Source organism: Siphateles boraxobius, unplaced genomic scaffold (assembly GCF_051911475.1).
Source record: "Siphateles boraxobius isolate OS27281-9 unplaced genomic scaffold, OSU_SipBor_1 13, whole genome shotgun sequence".
Classification (NCBI taxonomy): Eukaryota; Metazoa; Chordata; class Actinopteri; order Cypriniformes; family Leuciscidae; genus Siphateles; species Siphateles boraxobius.
Genome location: NW_027508733.1, coordinates 4,282,834 through 4,302,109, shown reverse-complemented (window position 1 = coordinate 4,302,109; position 19,276 = coordinate 4,282,834). Strand labels below are relative to the sequence as shown.

Here is a 19,276-nt window from a genome sequence, read left to right as displayed (position 1 = left end):
TAAGTTTCGTTAGGTTTTGAAGAAATATACAGCCGAGTATCATCAGCATAACAGTGAAAGCTAATTCCATGTTTCCTAATGATATCTCCTAACGGTAGCATGTACAGAGTGAACAGCAGCGGTCCTAGTACTGAGCCTTGTGGTACGCCATACTGAACTTTTGACCGATAAGACAACTCTTCATTTACTGCTACAATCTGATAACATTCAGATAAGTATGATTTAAACCATGCTAGTGCAATTCCACCAATGCCAACATAGTTTTCCAGTCTATTTAAAAGAATGTTGTGGTCAATGGTGTCAAATTCAGCACTAAGATCAAGTAACACTAATAGAGAGATACAACCACAATCGGATGATAAGAGCAAATCATTTGTGACTCTAATCTGGGTATTGTGTTAAAAGGTTCTCCACGTATTTTACTTATCATTATTTACATGCCTCCAAAATACTCTCCAGCCTTTGCTGAGGACTTTACAGAACTGTTATCAACTGTTATAATTTCCTCTGAGTTTGACTGTTTTGCCATTGCTGGAGATTTTAACATTAACATAGAGAATGCAGAAAACAATATGGCAAAATAAATCAAAATTGTTTTAAAAACTTTTGATCTGACTCAGCATGTACATGGACCCACACATAATCGTGGACACACTTGTAGAGTATTTCTGGTCAATTTGGGGAATATGTATTCAATAACTAATAATTATTCATACGGGTTTGAACCAGATAAACTTTACATTATTAAATCTCCCAAAAAGGAATAATATGTTCCCTGCATCTGCATTCATATAGGTACCCAGACAATTAACCACAAAGGATTATAATTAATTGCATATGTAGACTATATTTTACAGACAGGTTAAATTAGCTCAATTGTATATTAATAATTAATCAAAACGGATTATAATTAAATATTAATATATTAATTAGGTCTATCATATATTAACTCTAAGGATAGTCCCTGTGGAATTAATTTGGGATCTGATAATCTGTTTGTCCAGCAAACTGATCATGCGATCTTTATCAATTCTCACACTGAAATCATCTCAGAGATTCACAGGAAAGGCAATTTCTGGCCATGAATGCAACCTTCCTGTTTTACAAAGATAGCCTGCTAGTTCAAGTAACTTCATACTTTTAAAGCACGTAGCTTCGGATCGTACATTAAAGGGACTTGTATATGAGCAAGAGACAGAATCAATAAATGAATATAATGTATTTTAATAAATAAAAAATATGTTACAGTTACTAACGTTACATGGGATAGATGTATATACAAACAGATAACGGACAAAACACGGACAGAGATTGAAAGTGAAAGAAACAGGGAGTGAGTGAGAGAGAGAGAGAGAGAGAGAGAGAGAGAGAGAGAGAGAGAGAGAGAGAGAGAGAGAGAGAGGAGATCCATAGGGATCACAGTTTGGCAAAATTCACCTGGACAGTTAAACCTTTAAGAGACAACATGGAAAAACACAATCTTAATGCTGTGAAGCTTGATAAACGAATATACCTGCATATATGGTTCTCTTATGTTGCTGAACACGGCTCCGTGGGTGAGCGGCCTCGTGTCGAGTGCCGTCGGAGCGTCAAGTGGTCTGCAGATGGTCCGGAGCGCGCACTTTCAAACGAAGGTTTAAAAGTCTTTGACGTAAATTACCAAAGAAACAATTCAGGCTAAGTTAATTTACCCGTCCGGGGAAATGAACAAAGTCGAAAGGAAAAACAAAACTTAAACAAACAAAAGAAAAAGATCCCCGGTGTTCCAAAAGTGTTCCTTTGTCCTGTCGAAGCCTACTTTGCATGTTTTATGACAGTGACAGAAATGCGTTAAATTTTACTCCAGAGATGATAAAACATAGTAAAATACATTTCAGCACAATATACAATATGGATTCAGCTGGGACAAACCGAGAGATTTACATTAATACCAGACAAAACATGAAAAAGCATAGGAATTACAAAGATACGGCTTAATACATAATTACACACCGTTATAGTTAATTTAAAAATACGATAGCAATATATGTATTCCCATCTGACTTGGGCATGCCGACACACATAAAAACATATCAAATATATTTCGGTAAAGTCTTTATATGATAAAGTTAATGAAAGTTTCATGTGTGTGTGTGTGTGTGTGTGTGTGTGTGTGTGTGTGTGTGTGTGTGTGTGTGTGTGTGTGTGTGTGTGTGTGTGTGTGTGTGTGTGTGTGTGTGTGTGTGTTGTACACAACGTTCCTTCTTACCGAAAGGGGGAAGGCTTGGTTTTAACTCAGTTCGCTATGAAAGTGTCAATGAATGCCATTAGGAACAAACTTCCTTGCCTTCGCTGGTGAATTACTAGCGTGAAAGTCAAAGGTTAAAAGCTTTTCAACTGTGGATTTGAATGAGTCCCAACTGACAGAGTCCAGATACCCTACACACTCTAGATTTACTTATCAGTAAGGGTCTAAACATCTCATCGATTGTTATTAAGGATGTAGCACTGATCATTTCTGTATTTTCTGTGATATATTGATCTCTCCTGCCATTGAAGCTAGATCTGTGTCTGTCAAGAAGAGATGCTTAAATGAGAACACTAGTGTACTATTTATGAAGGCTATATCTTTAAAACCAAGCATATCTGCTGACTCTGTTGATTTTCTCCTTGACTCTTTTAACTCAAAAGTTAAAAGTGTAATTGATGATATTGCTCCTGTGAAAGTCAGGAAGAAGAGTGACAGACAAAAAGCACCTTGGAGAAACTCAACAGCAGTGCAAAATATGAAAAGACAATGCAGGAGAGCATGTGGCGGAAGACAAAACTTGTAGTCCATTTTAACATCTACAAAGACAGCATCCATGCTTTTAATATGGAACTAGGCAAAGCTAGACAGACTTTCTTCTCAAATATTATTAACTGCAACTTAAACAACACACGCACTCTTTTTGCTACTGTAGAGAGACTGACAAATCCCACAAGCCAGATTCCCAGTGAAATGCTCTCAGACAGCAAGTGCAGTGAGTTTGCTTCTTTCTTCTCTGAGAAAATCAATAATATCAGAAAGGTGATCAGCTCATCCTCGAGTTGCGCTGGGGTCAAACAGATCAGATCACAACCTGAGAAAGTAGTCACTATGTCTGTTTTCGAAGAAATTGAAGGAAAAATTTTGGAAGAAACCGTAGAGCACCTTAAAACATCAACCTGCGCCCTTGACGCACTACCCACATCTTTTTTCAAAAATGTGTTACACAGCTTAGAAGCAGATCTCCTAGAAGTGGTAAATGCCTCACTTCTCTCTGGAAGTTTTCCGAACTCCCTGAAAACTGCAGTTGTCAAGCCCCTCCTGAAAAAGAGCAATCTGGATAAGACCATCTTAAGCAATTATAGACCGATCTCAAATCTTCCTTTCATAGGCAAGATCATTGAAAAAGTTGTCTTCAATCAGCTCAACAAATTCTTAAGCTTGAATAGATACTTTGACAATTTTCAATCTGGATTCCGATCGCATCACAGCACAGAGACAGCTCATAAAGCTCATAAAGATAATAAACGATATTCGCTTAAATACTGATACAGGCAAATTATCAGTGCTGGTATTACTCGACCTCGGTGCTGCATTTGACACTGTCGATCACAACATACTTCTTGACAGGCTGGAAAACTTGGTCGGGGCTTTGGGGATAGTCCTAAAATGGTTCAGGTCAGACTTAGAAGGGAGAGGTTATTATGTGAGTATTGGAGATCATAAGTCTGAATGGACACCCATGACATGCGGAGTCCCTCAAGGCTCAATTCTTGCGCCACTCCTATTCAACCTGTACATGCTCCCAATGAGCCAAATAATGAGAAATAACCAAATCGCTTACCACAGCTATGCAGACGACACACAGCTCTACTTATCCCTATCACCTAACGATTAAAGCCCCATTAATTCTCTGTTCCAATGCATTGATGAAGTAAACAGTTGGATGTGCCAAAACTTTCTTTAGTTAAACAAAGACAAAACTAAAGTCATTGCATTTGGAAACAAAGATGAAGTTCTCAAGGTAAGCGCATACCTTCAGTCTAGGGGTCTAACAACTAAAAATCAAGTCAGGAATCTCGGTGTGTCTCTAGAGTCAGACCTTAGTTTCAGTAGTCATGTCAAAGCAATAACTAAATCAGCATATTATCATTTGAAAAATATTGCAAGAATTAGATGCTTTGTTTCCAGTCAAGGCTTAGAGAAACTTGTGCATGCTTTCATCACCAGTAGGGTGGATTATTGTAATGGACTCCTTACTGGCCTTCCTAAGGTCTTTACACTGGCTCCCAGTTACATTTAGGATTGATTTTAAAGTATTATTACTGGTATATAAATCATTCAATGGGCTAAGACCTCAATATATTGCAGATATGCTCACTGAATATAAACCCAACAGATCACTCAGATCATTAGGATCACATCGGCTAGAAATACCAAGGGTTCACTCTAAGCATGGCGAGTCCGCTTTTAGCTACTATGCCAGCCGCAGCTGGAACCAGCTTCCAGAAGAGATCAGATGTGCTCCTACAGTAGTCACATTCAAATCCAGACTCAAAACACATCTGTTTAACTGTGCATTTACTGAATGAGCACTGTGCCACTGTTCGTCCGACTGTTTTTACGGTACTTTATTTTATTTTTTATTCTAAACTGTTTTAATTATTCTTATTTGTTTTGATTATTTTATTTTATTCTATGTAAAGCACTTTGAATTACCATTGTGTATGAAATGTGCTATATAAATAAACTTGCCTTGCCTTGCCTTGCCTCATGAGAGAAGTGTCAATACTATGGTACGGTCTAAATCCGGACTGAAAATCCTTGCATGTATCATTTCTTTCAAGAAAGGAATACAGTTGTGAGGATACTGCTTTTTCTAATATCTTTGACAGAAAAGATCGGCCTGTAATTGACTAATTTTGTATGATCAAGGAAGTTCATAAAGTCATTACTGCTGTGCTGCTTGGAAACTTCTGGACTTGAAGCTTTCTTTTTCGTTAGTTTAGTCACTTTTTCAAATAAATACCTAGGATTATGTTTATTTTCTTCTAATAGGGTTGAAAAATAAGCAGATCTAGCAGCTTTTAAAGCCTCTCTGTAAGCAATCGAGCTCTCCTTCCATGAAATCCGAAATACCTCTAGTTTTGTTTTCTTCCAGTTTCGCTCCATTTTTCTGGCTGCTCTCTTAAGGGCCCGGGTGTGCTCATTGTACCACGGCGTTGGACTATTTTCTTTAATCTTCTTTAAGCGCAGCGGAGCAACTGTGTCTAAAGTGCTGGAAAAGAGAGAGTTAAAAGTTTCTGTTGCAATATCAAGTTCTTCTAAGCTATCCGGGATGCTGGGATGATGAAACTGATTAGGAAGATTATTGATAAAGCAATCTTTAGTGGCAGAAGTTATAGGTCTAACATATTTATAACACGGAGTCGGCTTTGGAGCCTTGGCTAATTTAAGTTTACATGAGACTAAATAATGATCTGAGATGTCATCGCTCTGCTGCAGAATTTCAACGGCATCAAGATCTATTCCATGTGATAGTATTAGATCTAGAGTATGATTACGACAATGAGTAGGTCCTGACACGTGTTGTCTCACTCCAATTGAGTTTACAATGTCTTTAAATGCCAATCCCAATGCATCTTTTTCATTATCTACATGTATAATAAAATCACCAACATTTAAGACTTTATCTGCAGCCAGTAATTCTGATAGAAAGTCAGCAAATTATTTGATAAAGTCTTTATGGTGCCCTGGTGGCCTGTATACAGTAGCCAGCAGAGTTCTCAAACGTGATTTATCGTTTACACTATATATTTTTATATTAAGCACCAACACTTCAAAAGAAGTATATTTAAAACTAAATTTCTTAGTGGTTTTGAAAATATTACTATAAATTACAGCAACACCTCCCCCTTTGCCTTTCAGGCGAGGCACATGTTTATAACAGTAATCTTGCGGGGTGAACTCATTTAAAGTAATGTAATTGTTTGGTTTTAGCCAGGTTTCTGTCAAACACAGCACATCTAGGTTATAATCTGAAATCATATCATTAACAATAAGTGCTTTTGAAGTAAGGGATCGAATATTCAGCAACCCAAGCTTTATCGTTTGCTCATCTGTATTATATCTGTTTTTTATTTGTTGAACATCAATTACATATTTTTTTTTATTAAAAATAAAAAACTGACGTTTTTTGGATTTCCAAATTCGGGGAACAGACACAGTCTCTATATGATGATATCTAGGTAAAAGAGGCTCTATGTGATGGGATTTATCTGACCTTGGTGACGCGAGGCTGCTAGCAGACAGTCGGTTTAGCCAGTTTTTCTGCTTGCTGACCTGAGCCCCAGATTGTCATGTTTCAGCTCTAATACTATGTGCCATGTTACTAGAGAGAAGACCACCACGGATGAATACCATCTCTTTTCAACAGGTCAGGTTTGCCCCGAAAACTTTTCCAATTGTCTATGAATTCTATATTATTTTGCAGACACGACTTTGACAGCCAGCCATTAAGTGAACACAATCTGCTAACTATCTCATCACTCCTGCGAACAGGAAGGGGGCCAGAGCAAATTACAGTGCCTGACATCGTACTTGCGAGTTCACACACCTCTTTAATATTAATTTTGGTGATCTCCAACTGGCGGAGTCGAACATCATTAGTGCCGACGTGAATAATAATCTTAGAGAATTTACGATTAGCATTAGCCAGCACTTTTAAATTTGCTTTGATGTCAGGCGCTCTGGCTCCCGGCAAACATGTGACTATGGTGGCTGGTGTCTCTATTTTCACGTTCTGTGTGACCAAATCACCAATTACCAGGGCACAATCAACAGAATTCTCAGTGTGTGTTTCACTGAGCGGGGCAAGATCGATTTGTTATGGTAATCGGAACGGAAGAGTGTTTTTATAATCCGCAACTAGAGCGATCCCTCACTGTCACCCACCTGCCTTGCTGTACGGGCTCTATTTCAGCCAGAACCGAATCATGTAAAGAGTTCACTATGCTAGGCGCATCCAAAATAGTATCTAAAGCTCTAGCACACTTACTATCCTCAATTAAAGTTTGGATGCGTGTCTCTAATTCTGAAATCTTCTCCGTCAGCCTGACTGTCTCCTTGCATTTATCACATATAAATCCTATATTGGCAACAGAGAAGGCTATGCTAAACATGTGGCATGAAGTGCAGGTGACAATAACAGGACAAGACATTAATCACTGTGTTTGTTGACTGATTCTTACTCACCTGGTCTTTTTCTGAACTCAGAGGCGCGGGCGCGCAAGAGAAAAATAAATAAATAACTGAGCGCACGGGTGGTGCGTTACTAGCGTGTTGTGCAAAGGTCCCTTCCCAGCTGTTCCCAAAGTGTCTCACTCCTGCACAGTCACAGGTATACAAACACAAATATATCTCTCGTTCAAATACCACAGTACAGATATAGGAACATGTGACTCACATAACTTTGTAACATCTACTTAAGATCAATGAAAATCAAAATTTTCCATTACAAATCCGCCTTTTTATCATTCACTGATAAACAAAAAATAGAAATAATAGTTATAATAATAAAGCAAATTTAAGTCATTACATCACACTTATACTCTTCATCTCTAACATTAGTTTGATCCCTCTTCTTAAACTTGTGAAATAAGGTTTTAGAAGAAGAAAGTTTAGGCTGTTTTATGGGGTTAATCCCTTGAGTATTAAGCAAGCAGATAAAGAGTTTATTTGAAGCCGGGCTAAATGAATTGAAGAAATACAAATTTATTAAAAGGTTTAATCTAACTTCTAATACTATCATATATAAACTGAGAAAGTTCTGTTTGTTGAAGTTAGCATTTCAGGTTAGGATGGTAAATGATATCAGCTGTGAAACAGTTTCCAGCAAGAGAATCTGGCAAATCCTGTTTTCTCCATTGTGAGTTAAATGAGTCTGATCACTGAGACTTTCTTTAATGGCTCTGGGATGGCTCTTGGAACCAGAGTTCCTGGCCACTATCAGCATTTGAATAGTTATGCTGATTCCATTGGATTGGTAATGCCCTCAGAGTAGAGTGTGTTCATACTACATTTGCATGCTTTGTTTGAATTAGTCTCCACCTCCAGAAGTCCCTCCTCTTAAAATGCCTATAATATACCATGTAAAGTTACTTTAATTTAGACTTGATTGAGATGACTACAGCGACGAAATAAAGAACTTATACCTCAACAATCTCCTGGTCTGCAACTCTATCTTTTCTACACTTGAGAAGAAAAAAGGTTTTCAACAGAATAAACACTGTTATTGCACTCCAGACCTAGATCAGACCCTCAGCCACCTCAGTATAAACAAGAAATAGCCTACATCAATACTGCTAACTCTGAGAGATTCAGCCACCTGTTGCACAAGCATTCCCTCTAGTGGTCACACTCCCAAATAACCTTATACTTCAGTACAAGTTAGGAATGACATGATGTTGAGTAAATCATGGTATTTTAATGTTTGGGGTAGCGCTTTGGCGCTGAGCCAGAGATGGACGCTCTAATTGGTGGCGCGATTTCAGACATCTGCAGATTGACCCAAGTACACCTGGCTGCAGCCTGCAGATCGGGGCAGACCCTAACGCGTCTCATTAGTTAGTGGAAAAGTGATGACGTCGATCGAGGCGGGGCCGCACCAACGCTTCTCTGCCTGGTTACTGGCAAAGTAATGACGTCGACGCCACGGTAAACAGGAAATGTGTTTGAAAACAATGTAGTCTTTAAAACTCATGCGATATATCGCGCTGATAGCGCATGCATCGCATTTGCGTTAAGTGGACCAGTAATGACGTCGACGCGTCTTCAAAACGCATGCGCAAATTTGAAATACTTTAATAAAATGATAAAGGCCTATTAAAAAACTCTAAAGTAATAATGAAAGCAGCAAAAAGGAGTAGAGAGCATATCCATAGTTTTAACTATGTCTGATCTAAGGTAAACTTTTAAGGAATTACAGAGTATTGTGTAATATCTGTGTAGTATTTTAAATGTTTTTCACATTCTGTTGCACTTCACTGTGTAAATTACAAAATTACTGTAAACATTAATGGCACCTTATATATTTCTTATTTTAATAATTCCTCTGTAATAGTTCTTGTTTATTTGTGTGCATTATATAGGTTATTATAAAAACATTTATGCCAATAAAGTAGTTTGAAGTTAAACCAACTACATAAAGTACATTGTCAATCTCTTTATCCCATATTATGCATGCCAACTCAAAAAACCAAACTCACACCAGTGATAACTTTTATTTCAAAACAAGAATAATTGTGTAAAGAGATATGCACACATACAGATAATCACGTACACACACACACACACACACACACACACACACACACACACGTACACTCACACACGTACGTACACTCACACACACACACACACGTACACTCACACGTACGTACACAGGTACACGTACACACACGTACACTCACACACACACACTCACACACACACACGTACGCTCACACGTACGCGTACACACACACTCACACTCACACACACACACTCACACACACACACGTACACTCTCACACACGCACACTCACACGCACACACACACGTACACTCACACACACACACGTACGTACACTCACACACACGTACGTACGTACGTACGTACGTAAACTCACACGCACGCACGTACGTACACTCACACGCACGCACGTACGTACACTCACACGCACGCACGTACGTACACTCACACGCACGCACGTACACTCACACGCACGTACGTACGTACACTCACACGCACGTACGTACGTACACTCACACGCACGTACGTACGTACACTCACACGCACGTACGTACGTACACTCACACGCACGTACGTACGTACACTCGCACACGCACGTACGTACGTACACTCGCACACGCACGTACGTACGTACACTCGCACACGCACGTACGTACGTACACTCGCACACGCACGTACGTACGTACACTCGCACACGCACGTACGTACGTACACTCGCACACGCACGTACGTACGTACACTCGCACACGCACGTACGTACGTACACTCGCACACGCACGTACGTACGTACACTCGCACACGCACGTACGTACGTACACTCGCACACGCACGTACACTCGCACACGCACGTACGTACGTACACTCGCACACGCACGTACGTACGTACACTCGCACACGCACGTACGTACGTACACTCGCACACGCACGTACGTACGTACACTCGCACACGCACGTACGTACGTACACTCGCACGCACGTACGTACGCGTGCGTACGTACACTCGCACGCACGTACATACGTACACTCGCACGCACGTACGTACGTACACTCGCACGCACGTACGTACGTACGTACACTCGCACGCACGTACGTACGTACGTACACTCGCACGCACGTACGTACACTAGCACGCACGTACGTACGTACGTACACTCGCACGCACGCACGTACGTACGTACACTCGCACGCACGCACGTACGTACGTACACTCGCACGCACGCACGTACGTACGTACACTCGCACGCACGCACGTACGTACGTACACTCGCACGCACGCACGTACGTACGTACACTCGCACGCACGTACGTACGTACGTACACTCGCACGCACGTACGTACGTACGTACAGTCGCACGCACGTACGTACGTACGTACAGTCGCACGCACGTACGTACGTACGTACAGTCGCACGCACCCACGTACGTACGTACACTCGCACGCACGTACGTACGTACACTCACGCACGTACGTACGTACACTCACGCACGTACGTACACTCACGCACGTACGTACGTACACTCACACACACACGTACGTACACTCACACACGTACGTACACTCACACACGTACGTACACTCACACACACACGTACGTACGTACACTCACACACACACGTACGTACACTCACACACGTACGTACACTCACACACACGTACGTACGTACACTCACACACACGTACGTACGTACACTCACACACACGTACGTACGTACACTCACACACACACGTACGTACGTACACTCACACACACACGTACGTACGTACACTCACACACACACGTACGTACGTACACTCACACACACACGTACGTACACTCACACACACACGTACGTACACTCACACACACACGTACGTACACTCACACACACGTACGTACACTCACACACACGTACGTACACTCACACACAATCTACTCAGCCTGAAATTCCCCTCCATCATTGAAAAAACAATCAACCAAGCAATAGCCCTCAACCTCCTTCTCGGAAAAAAATCCACACAGGACTGCTCTTCTGCCATCACATACACACACACACACACACGCAGGACTCGTCTTCTGCCATCACACACACACACACACACACACACACACACACACGCAGAACTCCTCTTCTGCCATCACCACAGACCCAGGTGGGCAGTCCTTGTGTATTTCAGTGCAGTGGAAGCACAGAGTCATCGAGTACGGCACCCGGAACTCTTGCCTATATTCTCTGGAAAATGCACTCCAGTTCACAACACCTAATTTAGACAAAATACAGAACAAACAATATTGAATCATTTTGAATAAAGGCATTAACATAGTACAGAGTCGTACAAGGAATTTCTTTTTTATACATTTTAAACATATTATAGGAAAATGTTAAACAAGATATACTTGAGTGTTATTGGCTTTGTCTGTAAAGTACCTAAGAGACTTACTTTGTTTATGAACAACATAAACTAGTTAAAAAAAGGTTGTCAAGACAAACTTTAATTTGGCTTGAGAAAGCCTATCCTAAAAGTTTGAAAAAAATTTAAAAGCTTGAAGTTCGAAGATTTTCAGTTTGAATATCAAAGTAGTTTTGAAGCTGAAAGTTTTGAAGGCAATACAGTTTATCAGACACAGACAGACAGATAGACATGACAGATAGGTAGAGATAGATAGACAGAGATAGAAGGATAGATTGATTAGGATAGGATAGAAAATGATTTTTGATGTGGTAATACAGCTGTGGCATGCTGGTGGACTGGCAGAATGGGCACTTACTACTGCAGTCCTAATACTGCTCAAAAAAGTAAACAACAACAAAAAATAGGTGAGAGGGACGGAGGACTAGAGTAAGAGTTAGAGAATAATGAACACGGCAAAACAAAAATGGTAACACTTTACAATAAGGTTCATTAGTTAACTACCTTAGTTAACAACATGAACTAGGAATGAACAATACTTTTACAGCATTTATTAATCTTAGTTAATATTAACTTCAACATTTACTAATACATTATTAAAATCAAAGGTTGTATTTGTTAACATTAGTTAATGCACTGTGAACTAACATGAACAAACAATGAACAGTTGTATTTTTATTAACTAACATTAACAAAGATCAACTAATACTTGAACAAATGTATTCCTCATCGTTAGTTCATATTAGTTAATGCATTAAATAATGTTAACTAATGAACCTTATTGTAAAGTGTTACCACAAAAATATATATAAAGTAAAATAGCAAAAGTGGTACCCAGGGAATATAAATGGGGATCACAATGCCAAGGATCTGCAAAGAGAAGGAAGTATAGAGCATCAGAATTAGCATAAAATGTTTTATTATTTTATTACTCTAGTGCAGGGGTGTCCAAAGTCACTCCTGGAGGGCCACTGTCCTGCAGAGTTTAGCTCCAGCTTGACTCCACACACCTGCCTCCACACACCTGCCTCCACACACCTGCCTCCACACACCTGCCTCCACACACCTGCCTCCACACACCTGCCTGGAAGCTTCTAGTATGTCTAGTAAGACCTTGATTGGCTGGTTCAAGTGTGTTTAACTGGCGTTGGAGCTAAACTCTACAGGATAGTGGCACTCCAGCAGAAGGATTGGACAGTGCATATACTGTATAGCAGCAGAAGTATAAGTAACAGTATGCAATATATAAAACAAGCCCTACTTTCCAAGGAGTTTTGTTGAATTTGTATTACTATTGAATGTAGTTTCATGTTCAATTAAATGAATGTATACTTATTAATAACAATCAAAATAGTTTACATTTAATCAATTTATTCATAGAAAAAAAAGTCCTACAATATACCTTTGTATATTGTTACTATTAACTCTTAAATCCTATTTTCCTGGTTCAGTTTTGCCACTGTATTTCTTTTTAAGGGCCTTGTTTTAACATTATATCCTAATCTAAACACACACACACACACCTACCTACAATGCTTTTGGGAAACGCTGCCCTAGTTATTTGTGCGATATGGTAAGTAAAGTTACACAATCTTATTTTTACATCACTTCATTTTATCATCACACTAAACGCCACTTCAGAATTAAAAATTGTAAATAAAATGAGAGAAAAGAAGAGTAGCTTGCCTGTACTCACCATGCAGAGATGAACAGCGGAAATGAAAACATGCTAGAATCGACGTCTTGAGTTGACGTCAGTAACCAATGAGAAGAGATGTTGGCGGGTAGAGACGTGCAGCCCCGCCCGAGGTGCGGCCCCACCTCGATCGACGTCACCACTTTGCCACTAACCAATGAGAAGCATTGTGGGCTGGGCTGCACAAGCAGCCCCGCCCCAGGTGCAACCCCGCCCAAATCTGCAGGCTGCAGCCAGGTGCTTCTCGATTGACAGGCGGAGCCTCCAATCGAATACAAAGTACACAGACATACACGCATATGCAGCAACATACGCAAGAACAAAATTACATAGCACGGCGTACATAACACTCACCGCTTAATGGAGAACTCTGGGCAATTTTTAAGTTAATCTTGATCGTTAGACCTTTGTGAGTACTGACTATAGAAAAAAAAACGAACCGGATTGGTGCTTGCTACGCGGAGCTGCGACCGCGAATGCCCAGAGCTCCCACCCAGCTAAAACGGCAGCTATGGGGGCATCGACATAAAGAGCGTTTTTGAGCCTCTTAACAGACACAAAATGCAATTAAAATGTCTGTCCAACATGAACAGGGACAACATGTGAACAAGATACGTTTAGCAACTTAGCCATTGTTTCAACTCACCTAAATAGTCTTTTAGACGGCAAGCTGTAGTCTCGCGCTGCAGTCCCGTGCTGTAGCCGGAAAAGGTAAACAATGTCCAGGTGGGAGGAGCGTTGATCATGTGCGACGAGTTAAGATCAGAGTTGCTTACAAGTGAAGAAGAAATGGTTCGTGTTTGTGCCTTTCCGAATTGTGGCAACAGAATGCAAAAATATAAGAGCTTACATTTTCATCGTCTTCCTTTCCATGACCTCGAGATTCTGCAGTTGTGGCTAGTTGTACTTCAACTTGATGTGCTAACTCCCGTAGAAGTACTACATGCTAAAGATTACTGCATTTGCAGCGAATACAATTACAATTCAATTACAATTCAAGTCAAGTCGAAGAAGCTAGTGAAATAATTAAAGCTTTGTAAATAAGATTACAAAAACATTCATGCACATCTCTCCTCATGCCGTGTGCGCCCAAATGGAAGGATAAATAAAGTTTACATTACCTCCACAGTGGTTGCACCCGTCTTCGTACATGGAATGGCATTTTTCTTCAAACGGCCCCTCTGTGTTGAGTGTGTGTAGTCATCCTTGTCAAAGTGTTCGCTGCAAATGCCTTATGACAACAAAATCAAAACTACAAGACATCACCATTTAACAACTTTAGGCAGCAAATGAGATCAGTAAATCAGGCCATAATATGATGATTGTGACTATTAACAAACAGTCATTGTCATCCTGTTGTCTTCAGCTTTGTGCCATAACTGATGTATTTTAAAGACACAGCTACAGCAGCCAAAGAACAACTAATGTTCAAAAGTCAAGTGTCAAGAGCCCAACTAAAGCAATCACTGATCACCATTATGGTAACATCAAATAAAAATAAAATGACATCTAAACCTCTGTCACCTTTTAATAAGAACTTCTGTAGACGTCTGACAGAAATAAAGTCAGTCTGGTTAGTAATAAGTGAAGCTGGTAATGCTGTTTGTGGAGATGTTTAATCCTCCTCTGCTGAGATCTTTTGCTAAGATTTAATGTCTTTTATCTTGATTTCGTCTTTTTTTCTGTTCTTCTTGTTCCTATCTCCTTCAGTGATTCTGATTGTTAACAGCAGGTGTTTATCAGGGTCTCAATTAACTTAATTAACTGAAAATTAACTCAATTATTCACTCAGTCAAGTGGACTATATTAGTGATCTAATGTAGGGAATAGTGAATGAGGGTATAGGATATGATTTTGAACACAGCCTCTGAGTGTCGACTTTGAGCGCTGTTAATTCAGCTGGCTAGCGCCGCCAGAGTGTCAGTGTTAAGTTTGACTGGCCAATTCTCAATTCTCATGTAGATACTTTGTAGATATTAGTTTGCTTAAATTTAAAATTAGTCTACAAACCAGAAGGTTGGTTGTTCAATCCCCGGTTCCACCTGACCAAGTGTCGAGGTGTCCATGAGCAAGACACCTAACCCCAGCTGCTCCCGACGAGCTGGATGGCACTATATAAATGCAATCCATTTACCAACATAAGTTCAACCAACATCTTTTTTTTAGTTCTCTTAACTAATGTTTTCCAGTCCACATTACTTGATACAGGAAGTTGAGTCAACTCGTGTTTTGAAGTGCAATAAACTTGACACTATAAGTTGACTCAACTTAACTCAGTCAAAGCAACAAGATTACTTGACTTGGTTAATTTGAGTCAACTAATCTTTTTTTACAGTGTAAGGACTGTTGTAAAAAAACAGACATACAGATTGAGTTTAAGATTGTAGATCCTCCTATCGTTCTGACAGGAGTTTTTCTGTGTCCATAGGATCTTACATGTAATACTCTGTCCCTTTGTCCTGTGGTGTGCCTCAAGGTTCTGTGCTCGGCTCTCAGTGTTCATTCTGTATATGCTTCCTCTTGCCGAGATTATTTGTAGTTTTAAAATATATATTACATTGTAATGCTACTGACATCCAAATATATATATATATATATATATATATATATATATATATATATATATATATATATTAGTCCAGATAGATTAGATAAACTGTCCCTTCTGTAGAATTCTCTAGTTTCCATTAACAAATGGATGGCAGACAACTTTCTCCAACTTAATAAAGATAGAACTGAGGTGATGATTATTGCCCCAGACAACATTAGCCCTAAGATTAGGCAGGCCATTGGGGGTTTATCATCCACTGACTGCGGTGATATTAGAAATCTGGGAAATCATTTTTGACAGGTCTATGTGCTTTAACAGTCATGTAAAGTCATGGTTTGTTCCTGTTTTTTCGATCTCCTCGGAACATTGCTAAGATTAGATCTATGGTTTCAAAAAAAGAGAGATGGATATTCTTGCTCATGCCTTTATTTCTTCACTGTTGGATTATTGCAATGTTCTGTTCACTTGTTTGAACAAGTCTTCTTTGGATCGACTGCAAGTCATACAGAGTGCAGCTGCTAGGCTTTTGACTAGGACCAGCAGGAGGTCACACATTACTCCTGTGCTAAAGGCCCTTCATTGGCTCCCTATTGGTTTAAGAGTGCATTATAAAATTTTAGTCATTACTTACAGAGCCTTGCATCGTCAAACACCCTCTTACATCCAGGATTTGTTGCATGCACACGCCCCTGGTCCACAATTTCTATGATGTTTGATAGTATTTCTTCAGTTGTTATTTTATTTGTTTTAATATTATTATTATAATAATTATTTACTGTAAAGCACTTTGTGACAATTCTTTTTCTGTGAAAGGTGCTATATAAATAAACGCCACTTACTATTATTTTTTTATTCTGACTCAACCTCCTACTCCTCCCAAAAGCAAAACATAAATGGAAACCTGCTTTACCAGCTGAGCATGTTTTGATCAAACCACATGATATTAACTTATCAACCTGTAATCTTAAACTGAGGGACAAGTCAGTTATTTTCTGTTGTAATTAACAGTATGCTAGATGAAGTTGACAGAACTTAAACGTATTTGAGTAGAACTATTTCTTAAATTCCTACATAAATTAGTTTATTTATTTATTTACAATTTTTATATAAAGCACCTAAAAAAATGTTTTAGTAAATGGTTTACGATATCAACAACCTGTTACGTACTGATGCAAGACTTGGGTTGAAGATCCAAATGCAGCTTTATTGAGTGTATTACGGTCGTGATCCATTAACAGTAATAAGGCCAAAACCACAGAGCAAACCATTCAGGAAATAACAAAAGTCCTAGGCATAGACAAACCCATGGAGACAGGCAAAAGATTATGACCATAACTGAGCCTATGAAACCAGAAATCATGGCAGTGACCCAATCCCAGCAAGGCAGATGGACCACCTGGGAGGCTGTCATCGACAGGTCCATCATGTGGTCTGATCTATGGAAATGACCTCAAGCAAGGCTAAGTTTCTTAATCAGAGCCAGGTATGACACTCTCCCAAGCCCCCATAATCTGCTCCGCTGGTACGGCACAGAGGAGCCCTGCCAGCTTTGTGGCCACCAACGTCCCAGCCTCCAGCACTTCCTCTCTAGCTGTAAGACTGCGCTGACCCACGGGCGCTACGGGTGGCGTCACGACGGAGTCCTGCGAAAGCTAGTAGAAGCCATCGAAGCACACAGGCTCGAAGTGAACCGTGCCAGCCCACCAACATCACACCCACCCATCGAGTTTGTTAGACAAGGGGGAGAGGCACTCAGTAGCACAGTAAGAGAGAGGTCCTATTTGACACCTGGAGGGGAGTCGACCCTTAAAGCTGACCTGGATCGCCTCAGGAGATCGCTGTAACCTCCTTCCGGCCAGACATCGTGATTTGGTCCATCGCCACGAAGACTGTCGTTATGGCCGAACAGACCGTGCCATGGGAGGATGGGTTGGAGACTGCCTTTGAAAGGAAAAAGGAGAGGTATGTGCAACTGGCAGTTGTAAGGCAGAAGCTAGGTTGCAGGGGCTTCAACCCCCATCCAGCAACTCCTTAAGACCCTTGGCATCAGAGGTGCCAAACTGGAGAGAGTCCTCAAGAAGAGGCAGAGCAAGGGAGCTTTTGGCTCTGGCTCCGTAAAGGACGAGGCTTGGGGGAAAGACGGATCCTAAGGCTGGTGGCAGGGGGCGTCTCCCTGCTGCTGCTTCACCAGCCGGAGGTTTTAATATTAAAGGAGCGAAACATGAAACAGAAATGCCTTGCAGGTTGTCTCACCTGTGCTTACAACTAGGGTTTAAATAGCAAACATAAATGACATAAATAAAAACAGGTGACAGTAATCAGAATATGATGAGTCCCTGCAGGCAATGGGTTATGGGAAATGTAGCTCATGAACTGGTAAAAGAGAAAGGAAGAGGGCCCTTTGTTGACTTTGCTGACTATGGACTAATTCCAGTTGACGTGGCTATGCGGAAGCGATAAATAATTCTGTATTATCATTTTTTAAGGCCAAACAAGTCCTTTGTTGAGGTCAATTTGTAAAGAAAGATTACACACCTGCTCACATATATATTCAAACGTGCATACCTATAGACCAGGGGTCCCCAAACTACGGCCCGCCCCCAGATTTGGACCGGCCCTCTGAACAATGCCATGCAGAGAAATATTTTTACAATTTAATTTTAAATATGTTTTAATCATATCATATTTGTATTTGATAATACATATTGGCTTTCAAAATAAAATTTCCTTTAGTTATAATTATTAAAGTAGCCAAATTATTTGTTAGATTCACCCAGATTAACGTTCCATTGTGATCGAGCGGGTGCACGCGATCCAGCAAGAAAATTTAAACTGACAACAAACTGGCCAAACGGTTGGGAAAGTGAAAAGTTGATTCAGAATGCAGGGTATTTAACCAAAAGTGTACAAGTGATTATTTTTTGTTCAATGCAAAGAAATGGCTGTTTGCCTCATCTGTCAAGAAACAGTCTCAGTGTTCAAAGCATACAATCTGCGCCGACACTATGAAACCCGCCACAGAGACAAGTATGCGAGTTTACAAGGCCAAATGAGAGCAGACAAAGTGTCGAAGCTAAAAAGTGGACTATCTGCTCAGCAAAATACGTTTGTACGGCAAACCCAGTTGAACCAGTCATCCATTAGAGCTAGCTTCAGGTAGCTAAACTGATTGCAACCTGCGGTAGGCCATTCAGTGATGGTGAGATGGTAAAGAAATGTATGAATGCTGTTGCGGAGGAGGTGTGCCCCGATAAGAAAGACGTCTTAAATGCGGTGAGTCTGTCCACTAGTACAATCACCAGACGAATTGAAGAAATGGGGTATAATGTATATGCCCAGCTG

At 40.3% G+C, this 19,276-nt stretch overlaps 1 long non-coding RNA gene across 1 annotated transcript; it reads right to left on the bottom strand.

Moving 5' to 3' along the window:
- Window positions 1–10,825: 10,825 nt before the first annotated feature.
- LOC143735344 (uncharacterized) lies at window positions 10,826–13,483 on the bottom strand. The gene is made up of 3 exons (XR_013203107.1): window positions 13,384–13,483; window positions 12,522–12,557; window positions 10,826–11,537 (listed from the first exon to the last, which is right to left on the bottom strand). It is a non-coding gene; the product is annotated as an uncharacterized LOC143735344 (long non-coding RNA).
- Between the last annotated feature and the right edge of the window lie 5,793 nt (window positions 13,484–19,276).